This window comes from Dermacentor andersoni, chromosome 5, assembly GCF_023375885.2.
Source record: "Dermacentor andersoni chromosome 5, qqDerAnde1_hic_scaffold, whole genome shotgun sequence".
Taxonomy (NCBI): Eukaryota; Metazoa; Arthropoda; class Arachnida; order Ixodida; family Ixodidae; genus Dermacentor; species Dermacentor andersoni.
In genome coordinates this window covers 197,796,722-197,808,502 of record NC_092818.1, presented here as the reverse complement: position 1 = coordinate 197,808,502, position 11,781 = coordinate 197,796,722, and the positions used below count along the sequence as shown (strand labels likewise).

The window sequence follows — 11,781 nt, the reverse complement described above, 5'->3', positions numbered from 1 at the left end:
CGCTACCTCCTTCTTTTGCTAAACTGGTTGAAATTCTGGCCTTTTCGTATTAGAGAACCGAATACAGAGGTGATGAAAGTGAGAGAAATACAAAACCTTTTGTAAGTTTTCTGCTCTTCAGCCGACATATATTTAAAGAAAACATTGTGCACATATCTAAAAGCGTCCACGTTGAATGTGTTAGTACCATAGAGTTACTATACTGACTCTATTAGAGTCACTGGAAAAAAATTTTTCCAGTGACTCTAGACTCTATGCTGTTTATACGCCTCCTAGCGGACGCTTCCAACAGTACACGCGGGAGCAGTAGCAGACGACAACCCTTTGCAGCAAGGATGGCTGAAGTTCGCGATTGCGATTTCTCCTTTGTGCGGGTGCCAGGCTGCTTCTTCTGCGGTGACAGCTGTAGGGAAGATGCTGACCTCTGTGCGAGCGGGTATGAACACGATGTTACCAGTGTTTGGGACAACATGGTCCACATACGTGGTGTGCCCCGCAGACAAACGCCATGAACCCCATTTACATGACGTGGAGCTCATGTTCACTAGCCGATAAATTGTGTTGAGTGATGCGATCTCTCGATGGTTTTTTTTTTATTCTACCCTTGCCGCAATGCTGCTTTTGTACCTGAATAATAAGCACCCGTCGTTAGTGGAGATTTATATAAAACAAATCCGCACGGTGCAACCTCTGCATATGCCGTTGTTATTTTTCTGCCGAGGAATACATGTGACATCGCCGAATAAGCGCAGTCGAAGTCGCCTCAAAAAGAGTAATTGCCAATTTATTGATGGAAACGCGTACACTAGCCAACGAAGTCACCAAACACACGGGTTAATAAAAGCGCGTGTGAGTGCTGTACCGCCGATGCAATTCTGCTGCATACGCCGATGAACTACCGTTCCCGCTGCAGTTTGTGCAATTTTAAACTCCCCAAGGGAGCTGCTTGAAAACGTACGAAGCTAAAGACTACTTTTCAGTACTTTTTTAAAATATTACTAGAGAGAGGTGCCACATGATATATTTAAAGGCAGATAAGCGCCAGTCAAAGTAGATGAGCGCTGGCGGCAAGGCCCGGTTTAGTCGTCTGCAGCGTAAGTATAAGAAAGAATTCAGTTGAGTACAAAACTCACATGCAAGAAGGGACTACGTTGTGAAACAAAAACAAATCACTCGGTGTTTTAAGTTTGCTCAGGCAGCATCGAGGTGTGATGACTTCCCAAACGGGACGCGAACTTCTCAGCGACAAATGGAACAAAAATACCATATGCAGCAGCTATTAGCAATTCTCGCCCTGAACTACCTATTTTCTAAACACATTTCCAAAAACGCAAACAATATCTAAGGTGCCCTCGGGCGAAAAGAATAAAGCTGTTAAAGAAGCACTTCCTTGGTATCATTCCGATAAGACACAGCGTGATTTATACCCTTTACAAACAAGGCAGGGGCAAAACTTCGCAGCTCAAAAGAATCGACAAGAGTTATGCATGGAGCAACTAGCGACAGTTAAACATGTGCGAAGCCACGCATAAAATAGATGTAAAACATGAAGTGCGCGACAGCTGGTGCGAGGATTTACCGCGCCACATGAAACCAACAGTTTCAGTTCTTGCAAACTTCAGTAGCTTTAACATACATACAGTCGTGCTGCCTAGCTAGCGCAACGCGGTAAAGAAGCGGGAAATATAAGCGGCAAACGTCATTCCGAACTTTAGCGAAATGCTTTAAACCTCATGCTACACTGCAGACGAACTTCGTTGCTCACGGGTCTAACTATGATCGAGTGGAAAAAAGCACCGACGAAACAAAGGAAATGATGAGAACAAGAAATTTCCCTTCGAAGCGACGATTTTGGTACCGTTGCTCCCGCTGATGAGGCTTTGCCGGGAATGATCAGAACCGTATCGCCGGCACTTTTTCACCGGTATTTGAGCCCCCCGCCCTGCAACAATTCTTTTTCGACATTCCCTGAAGCTTTGGCCGCCCCACACGTGCGAATGGTGTTGCCTATCTTGCTCTGAAAACGTGAATAAGACATAGAAGCACGATCAACGACACAACAAACTACAGCGCGCCCCAGGCTCTCTCCCGCGCGTTCTGCGCAAGGCCGCCACCAGTGGCGCGTCCGTCGGCGTGCACGACGGGAAATAGGTGCTTATAACCACTTATAACGATGTTTTTCTTTTCAGGAATGCACAGCGCGTAGAGCTCAGGATGGATGGATATTATGAGCGTTCCCTTTGGAACGGGGCGGTGGGTTGCGCCACCAAGCTCTTGCTACTATGCTGCATAAATATCCTACCTAGGTTAAGCAATGAAAAAAAAAACACTATGAACTATCACGTCCAAACTTTCTGATCCCCTATTGCGAACTGTGCTTTTGTACGTCTCCGTATTTTGTCGTTTCCCTACTTTTCTTCCACCAATCCTCCAATCGCCTCTTACTAATGTCTATTGCGGACCTGTTTGCTTTACCACTGCTCCCGCTGAACCCAAGGGCTTTAAGGAGGCCAGTGGTACCTAAATCGACCGCTGGGTAGACGTCTTCACATTCTAATAAAATATGCTCCGTCGTTTCCCTAGCTTTACCGCAGCAAGCACATGCTTCTTCTTCCTTCTTATATCTCGCTGCGTGTTCTAAGGCATCCGGATCTCACTCCGAAAAGTAATGAGCTTCCCTTTTAGTTATCATCATATAGCTCATTGTAATGTTACTAGCGCCTCTGGCGTTCGTTTAGGTAGCAAAGTGTGCCGTCGTTCGCTCGCATTTTCGGTCCGTGCCTGTGCTGTGGCTATCTATGGTGGCCGCGTTCAATGGCGCCGTCGGTGGAGGTAAAAGTATGTGCATACGGTGTTCCGAAATACCGTGTGCTGCTTATTTTAAACCGGCGCCTGCTGCGAACGCAATGTCTGCCATGGGGTCATCTTTGTAATTGCGCTGTGGGAGGACATTGCCGGTGTGCGTGCAGCACTCGAGCGTCGTGTCTGTGAACTCTGCGACTGCTCATCGGCCAGTGACACGCATGGACCGACGGAGGGCTTTTGCTGCAAATCGGGAACGTCTCCAACAACTCTGTGCCTTGCTACGATGCAACGCTAGGGAATGCATGCAGACTGTAGAAATCATCTTGCGGACTGCTAGTTAATACTATATTGGCTCAAGGAAAACCCGGTAAGTGCAGAGAAAAGCCAGCATACGAGAGTGGACTTTCACAGAGGTGCGTTTTATCACTGCAGCTGAAAGTTGCTTGTGTCGACCGCCCGCGGATTTGGCGGCAGGCCATTTAGGGGATCCTTTCTTTGCCTCTGGCTTCGGCTTCGTTGTCAGGTGGGCGAACAGTATCGCACGCATCCTCTTGCTGCTGGTGGAGCTGGGAGAAGCCCACGGCTGCCCCTAACGTGGGGGGCACCAACGGATGGCTTCCCGTTGATTATCAACAGGTGCGTCAAGTGTGCTGATAGTAATCAAGTCTCATTCAAAGACTGATGGCGAAACAGCAAAGTAATCGAGCGTCGTCGTGCCTCAATTTGCTTATCTGTACAAGTGCCGTGCATTTGAGGACTTGGCATATTAGAAGGCCGATCAGCAGACGCGCCGATCGAAAGCAAGGCGGTCGCAGGGCGTACGCAACTAGTACACAGTAGCTAGTAACCTCGCGTGATTGGTTTGCAATGTTTCCTTGCTGCATGCGAGCGGCTGCTGGCTACCGGCTGTGAGCGCATGACATGCTGAGAGGTATTAATCAACAACTTATTGTGCGCTTTTGAGCCCCGTTCCCCTTGTCGAAAGCGTTGTGCGCTTTCACTCGCATATCTCGGCATTTTCTTGCTTGCACTGTCATCGTCGGAGTTTGAGCCGTTCGCTTAATACGTTCGTTGTGATCATGTCTAGGAATTCAGACATAGGTTTCATCTATACAAAGGCTTATTTGTGGTCATCATTAACCCGAGTGTGATATTTGTCGGTCTCTTGCGAGTGCCTGTTAAAATTTATAGTGTTGTGCAAGCACTGCGCCGTAAAGGTCACTTTGATTTGGCTGCACTTCACTGGTTCAGGAAGTACATCACCTTCGTCCTCAATTTGACAGTGTAGCAAATTCTGCCTGCATCGCTCTCTTTGATTTCACTTTGTGCTGGAACCAGCCCAGCAGAATTTCACGGGCTACTGCTCTCCCTATTCTCGAAGTGCAGGCATTGTGCAAGCCTTTGACAGCAGATGACATGGGGAAGTGCTAGTTGATTAGTGGTGTGCGGACATAAGTGACTCCTGCTTTAGTAAAAACAGTCAGTCTAGCTCCCAGAAGGGGGCGAGTTATAAATTTGATTCCTTAATGTTGGGACATGTTAGTCGAGGCTTGCAACATGTTAAACGTTGCTTTATTTTTTAAATGTATTTACTGATAAGTAAGCAACCAATGCCTCAGCTTCGCTGCCACTATAGAGATCATTGATTCCTATATGCAAATTTGTCAAATATGCTTTACCACAGACAACAGAGTGTGTGCATTGTTGCACAGTTGTTCTCAATTTGCAAGGGACACTAAGCGCGCAAGTGCCACACTGCACTTGCATGTCGTGAACTCTGGTGCTGCCATGCATGGCAGTCTTAAAAACTGGTTCAGAAAGTGCAACCAAATTGAAAAGACCTTAACTTCATTTATGAACCAAGCTAGCATCATGACTGCTGCTGGCTTATCATAGCCTAGTGAGGTAAAAGGTAATCTGGAACTCTTCTGGGGTGGTACCAGTACAGTGCCTAGAATATGTGGACTAGTGTGCTGACTGCTGGGCTTCTCCAGTGGAAGACGGTGGCTCGGCAGATGATGCCTGGAGGCTGCATGGTTGGCAAGGTTGGCACATATCCCGGCCACGGCGGCCGCATTTCGATGCGGGCGAAATGCGAAAACACCCGTGTACTGAGATTTAGGTGCACGTTAAAGAACCCCAGGTGGTCAAAATTTCCGGAGTCCCCCACTACGGCGTGCCTCATAATCAGAAAGTGGTTTTGGCACGTAAAACCCCATATATTATTAAATTATTAAGGTTGGCACAGTTCATACGGGCAATGCTGCCTGGAGGCCATTTGCAGTACCACGGCTACAAAAGGTATGATGGTTTGCTGGTGTGAAGAAGACATAGTTTATTATTCTTACTGATGAATCTTTTAATTATGTGAAAAAAGGGACAACCGAAGTCGCACATTGTGCAAGGGCACATCATTGCAAAGTGCGCATTCTGAAGGCGACCCACCTTGTGCACTGCACTAGGGGACCGTGCCACAGCTGGCGGCAGGCTTCACTCTCGCTTCCACCACGGTGCCTGCACTCAGTACACTAGTCAGTATATTCTAGGCAGTATAGTACTGGGGTGGTTGCAGCACCTCACATGTTGGTGATTGCTCATATGTACAATGAGATGCTCAACGATAAACATTGCTTTAAATGATAAATGTTTTAGAAGAGAAGCTTTCCTTGCCTACTATCCCGGGTTTCGCATGGCTGCTGGGTGCTGTTGGGTTGGTCGCTAACCTGGCAGGTATATTTGTTTGTAGTGATAAAGAAAAGAGGCAGGTGCACAGATGCAAACGGGTGTGCATTTACAGGAGATAGAAATGGTGCCCAAGCAGCAGCCACAGTCTTTGTCCTCCTTTCCACAAGACACCTTCATTGTTCTCTTTCCCACAACATCACCTCTACGGGTAGCTAGGGGTAGGTCTGTCTCGGTGCAGGCTATGGAGCATCAGTTAAGTCGGGTACATAGGGCTTGACCCTGGCAACACGAAAAACATCGCTGTTTATGTCGGGAGGCTTTGAAGACTCGCCTACCAGTGCAGTCTTTTACGCCACATTAGTGGGTTGGCGCAAGATTTTGTACGGACCAGAGTAATGCGATACAAGTGTTTCGGACAATTCAACACAACGTGAAGGTGTCCAGAGGGGCACAAGATCACCAGGGGAAAATAGGCTTCCCAGTGCCGGCGGTCATAACGGCACTTTTGGGAACATTGGAAAGCGGTAATGCGATCACGAGGGATTTGTCAGGACTGGGCGGCCAAGGCCATAGCATCACGGGAGTAAACGGTTGGGGTCTGTAATTCGTAGGGAAGTAACATGTCCATGGGTAACGCAGGGTCGCATCTAAACAAAAAGTAGAATGGTGAAAATCGGGGGGTGTCATGACGAGACAAATTATAAACAAAGGTGATGTATGGCAGAGCAACGTCCCAGTCATGGTGATTGTTGGAAACATACAGGGCAAGCATTTCAGTTAGCATGCAGTTAAGGCGTTCGGTAAGGCCATTCGTTTGAGGGTGGTACATGGTAGCGACTTTGTGCTTGGTAGCGCAGCAGTGGAGCATATCATCGACAACCTTCGATAGGAAGTAATGGTCACAAACCGTAACTGGCGAGGGCACCGTGGTGCAGGGTTACATTGTGGAGCAGAAAGTCAGTGACATCTATTGCTCAGCTGGTGGGGATTGCTCATGTGATTACATGTATTGTTGCATAATCTGTTGCCACTGCAGTCCACTTGTTTGCTCTCCGGTAGAAATAAGAAAAGGGTCAAGCAGATTGAGCCCCATACGGAAAAATGGCGCCATGGGGACGTTAATACATTGATGACCAGCAGGAGGTAATCCAGGTGCCTTTCGGTGCTGACACAGATTGCAAGCAGTGACATAACGGCGCACAGAGTGACAAATTCCGGGCCAGAAGAAGTGCCGTCTCACACGGTCATATGTACAAGTGACACCCAGGTGCCCAGCGATAGGAGCATCATGTAGCTGTTGGAGCACGGTGAGTCGGAGGTGCCGTGCCGTGGAACGGCTAGCAGGAGCTCAGGACCATGATGGTGGACGCTATGACGATATAAAGTCCCATCATGCAAGGTGAACATCCGGAAGGAAGGATCACTGGGTGCGGAAGTTCGGTCCATCACGGTGCGAAGGACAGGATCGCGGCATTGTTCTTAACTAATATGGAGCAAGTGGGAGATGGACAGAATGCAAATGTCCAAGTTAGCATCTGTGATGTCTGGTGGATCCACAGGATGGCGGGACAGGCAGTCAGCATCTTGATGCAGACGTCCTGATTTATACGCGATGGAGAAGGTATATTCTTGCAGATGTAAGGTACAACGAGCGAGGCGTCCTGTTTGGTCCTTCAAAGGGGAGAGCCAACAAAGGGCATGGTGATCAATTATGATGAAGAAACTATGACTGAACAGGTATAGTCAAAATTTCGCGACCACCCATACGAGCGCTTGGCATTCACACTCAGTGATTGAGTAATTTCGTTCGGGCGCAGAAAGAAGGTGGCTGGTGTAAGCGATGGCACTCTTGACATCGTTGATGCTGGCTGAGCACGGTGCTGATGCCATGACCACTCACGTCTGTGCGGACTTCAGTGGGAGCCGACGAGTCAAAATGAGACAGAATTGGAAAAGTTGTCAGCCGCTCAATAAAGGTAGCAAAGGCTTGGGCTTGCTGTGGTTCCCAAGAAAATAGTGCACCTTTCTTGAGAAGGTCGGTGAGCAGACGAGTGACATCAGCAAATCCTTTAACAAAGCTGCGGAAATATGAACATAATTCCATAAAACTTTGGACATCTTTTGCTGAACATCGAACAGGAAAGTTGTGCACAGCGTGAACTTTCTCTGGGTCAGGTTGTATTACCGCAGCATTTATAAGATGTCCAAGCACAGTAATTTCGCAGCGGCCAAAATGGGACTTTGATGAGTTCAGCTGAAGGCCTGCACCGTGAAAGACAGAGAGGACAATATCGAGGCACTGAAGGTGACTCTCAAAGGTTGTTGAAAGCACAATTACATTGTCAAGATAACAAAGACATGTTGACCACTTCAAACTGTGCAGAAGAGACTCCATCATGCGCTTGAATGTAGCTGGGGCATTGCATAAACGAAAGGGCATGATTTTGAATTGATAAAGGCTGTCTGGTATAGTGAAGGCGGTCTTCTCACACTCCATCTCATCTACACCAATCTGCCAATAGCCCGAACGGAGGTCAGTTGACGAAAAATATTGTAATCCGGGAGGACAATCAAGGGCATCATCTATGTGAAGCAGTAGGTACATATCTTTTTTTGTTTTTTGTTTAAGGTGACGGTAGTCAACACAAACGCCAATTGTTGTCCTTTTTCTTTACAAAGACAACTGGGGTGCCCACGGACTGCTCGAAGGCTCAATAATGTCCTTGTCCATCAGCTTGTTGACCTCTTTCTGTACGATGGCCCATTCCTCTGCAGAAACTTAGTAAGGTCACCTATGAATGGGGCTGCGATGGGTGACTGCAGATGTCTGTCCGAGCGGGCGGTCATCCAGGTAAAAAATATCTTTATAAGGGGAGAGAAGGCGAGGAAGAGCTTTTGTTTGCTCAGAAGGAAGATCTGGAGCGATCATTTAAATATTTCCTCAGTCAGTGAAGACGAAAGAATGGACGGCAGGAGCCTACTGGTGATGGTGCTTCAAGGGTCAAGAAATAAATTGGGAATTCTTCTATAGGCGTGATATGCGCCAAGGCAATGCCACAGGGTAGAATGTGTGTTGAAAATCCTAAATTGAGGATGGGTAGGCAAGTACAGTTCTTGAGGACTCGGATGATAGTGTTTGGGAGCACAATGCTGCATGAGTGATGGGGGATGCAATGTACTCGTCATCAGGAATGAGAGGGCAAATGGTCATGAGGACATTTGTAGGGGTCTGTAGAGACAGATAGGTGAACTTGGCAGAACATAAACGGTGTGCTGTAATAGAAGTGGCATCGGTAGGAAACAGCAGATCCAAATGTACAATACCAGAGCAACAGTCAATTTGGGTGGAATGTTTCGAAAGAAAGTCAAGGCCGAGAATGAGGTCACACGGGCATTGCTTGAAGACAATAAATAAAACAATAGTGTCGTGGTCTCCAGTGGTTGCATGTGCTGTGCATATTCCGATGACAGGTGAAGTGCTGCTGTTGGCGACTCGTACTGTACAGGGCACGGCTGGTGTCAGAACTTTCCCCAGTCTTCGGCGAAGAGTGGCACTCGTAACTGAGAGCTGCACTCCTGTGTTAACGAGAGATGTGAAGGGAGCACCATCTACTTCAACGTCCAGCAGGCTTCAACATGTAGACAGGGACAAAAGAGGATTTGTAGGGTGGGTAGTAGTTGCAGTGTCATTTCCGGGAGCTGCTCTGCCTAGTTTTTCAAAGTGTAGTGACCGGTTGCAGATGGGGACGAAGAGTGGTGAATGAGAGGCGAACAGCACCATCGACCTTGCGGAGATGGGGAGCGGCTGGGTTTTGGTGGAACACTGTCGCCGTTAGAGTTCTGAGGCGTCGTGTAAGACGAGAAGGTACGAGGGCCTGGTGCTTGACAGTAGTAGCTCTGGGATGGCCATTGAGGAGACGACGACCAGCGGCTGTGGCAGTGACGGGCGATATGTCCAATTCGGAGCAATGAAAACATATGGGCTTCTCATCCTCTGTTCACCAATCAGCCAGGTTATGACGGGGTGGGAGGTAGCTTTGTGTCTGGGAGCAAGCAGCCAGAGGTAAGTGCAGCAGAGGTAAGCAGAGCAGAGGTAAGCAGCCAGATAAGTGTTGGACGAGCGAATCGGGCAGAGAGATGGAAGCCCAAAACTTGCTATCCCCTCACAAACAACCGCTTGTATCAGTGCGATGGAGTGCAGGCTGTCCTGTAGGGCAGACCGAACTGGAGCCAGAGACATGGCCTCCAGTTGGGGCAAATAATGCGTGTTACGTCGTGCGACTCCAGCACTGGCGTTAACCATGGTGGTTCTTCGCACGTAGATGTCACAGCAGTATTGGGAAGTCTGTCAAATGTTTGTGCGATTCAGTGACTCTTCACTTGTTCAATGCGCCGACACTCTTTGATAATTGCATCCACCGCCGCGCAGTTTCTGTATAAGAGAAAGTTGAAGGCATCATCTGCTATGCCTTTTAAGATATGGCCAAACATGTCTGTCTCTGTCACATTGTCGACCTTGCGGCAGAGCTAGCACATTTTGTATGTAAGCAACAAGATTCCATTGACGTTTGAGCACGGCATCTAAGCTCCCTTTTCGCTGCCAACTGACAAATTTCGAAAGGTCGGCCAGTCAGGTCTTGCAGTTTCTTTTTACAGACATCCCAGCTGGTTAGGTTAACTTCATGCGTCTCATACCACTTCTGCGCGGCTCCTCGAATATAGAATATGAGGTTTGCTAGCATCACCATCTGATCCCACTGTTGTGGTTGCAGACTTGCTCGTACATATCAAGCCAGTCCTCGATGTCAGAACCATCCGTGCCACAAAAGGTTCCCAGGTCTTGTGGATGGGCCAGGATGACCGTAAGCACAGACTGCTGAGACGTTGTTGCTTCGTCGGCCATTGTGGCGGCAGGTAGGTGATGTCCGCTGCAAACTTCCATGCTTGTACCCCGCACCTCCACCAAAATGATACGGGAAAGAGGCAGGCATACAGATGCAAACGGGTGTGTATTTACACACCCGTTTGGCACCCAAGCAGCAGCCACAGTCTTTGTCCTTCTTTCCTCGAGACACCTTCATTGTTCTCTTCCCCGCAACAAACATTATATGAAACTACCGACTAAGTGGCTTGTACAACCCGTGTATGCTGACCAAGTATGCAGATAATAATTATATTATTGTACGATTTCCTGCATAAAACTTTTGCATAAATATCTTTATAATGACTGGCTCGGGACCTCCTAAAGTATTTTGTTGTGCAGGTCGCAATGTTGTAAAGGTCGCGCACTGTCCTGCTCACTCTAGAGAAGGCTAAGCATATTCAACAAAAGAAAACCCTTGTTTAACGTGAATTCGAGAGAGACTTCATGAAATGTCACTGATTTTTTATGCACACTTTGTCTGAGAGAATGTGTGTGCAGCAAACAGATCTAAAAACAGTGACTGCAGTCAACTTTATTGCACTGAGGTTCACAGCATGCTGTGCGATGAAACTTAGGAGCTACGCAAAGTAAAGCTGCAGATCCCTGAATGCTGCTATCACCCTCCTTGCTGTCAGAATGCTTTGTTTGCTTACAGGACCTTCATCACTGTTGCCTTCATTGGCTTTCGTGCCATTTATGCTCTAGCCAGGTTTTAAGATGTCATTGGTTGTCAGTTACGATTAGATCATCACCTAGTCATCAACTGTGACATATTTGTCAGCCGGCTCACCCACTGATGCTCTGAAGCAAGCAGTCTATGAATTGAGCAGTTCCTGGAGTAGTGAAGCAGGGCTACTTATGACATCTACATGCTTTATGATGGTGTTGCTAGCACTACCGATAGTGCCAGTACAGAGTGCACTTTGGTGATGTCTGCGGAGGTCAGTGGTTGCACTGGTACGTGGCGTTCATTGTAAAACACCATATCAGCTGTCAGGGATGCCGGAATTTCTTCACTGTTGAAGCTAATTCGTTGTGGTCTCCATTGTGAGGCATTCACAATACATATGCACCATGTCGTCATTTTTATACCTTGTGTCCTTGTCTTGTATTGTACTGTAACGAACCACTATGAATCCCAACCAACTGGCCCAACTTGCCGTTTTGATACATATGAAAAATAAGAATTGGGCTGGGACTAACTAAATCAGTCCTTTGTTTGTGGGAGATACGGGGTTCTCCTCCGTACTCTTGGGACAAAGGAACGACAACACAGTAGTGCAAACAATCACAAGGGCATTTATTGCACCTTTCATAGATCAATGCCAGCTAGCTGGCATTGATACGCTGCGTAAACTCAACACACT

General features: G+C 47.7%; 1 protein-coding gene across 6 annotated transcripts in view; it reads left to right on the top strand.

The window, feature by feature from the left end:
• Positions 1–2,784: 2,784 nt before the first annotated feature.
• Positions 2,785–11,781, top strand: part of LOC126531823 (dipeptidyl peptidase 9-like) — a 156,604-nt gene continuing 147,607 nt past the window's right edge. The window contains exons 1-3 of one of the 6 annotated variants that reach the window (XM_055071505.2): positions 2,785–3,172; positions 3,329–3,441; positions 10,263–10,404. The gene's annotated coding sequence lies outside the window, so the exon portion shown is untranslated. Of the gene's footprint in view, positions 3,173–3,237; positions 3,442–8,961; positions 9,158–10,262; positions 10,405–11,781 lie in introns of those variants that run through there. The other 5 variants (XM_055071504.2, XM_050179559.3, XM_055071507.2 and 2 more) reach the window with 5 other exon arrangements.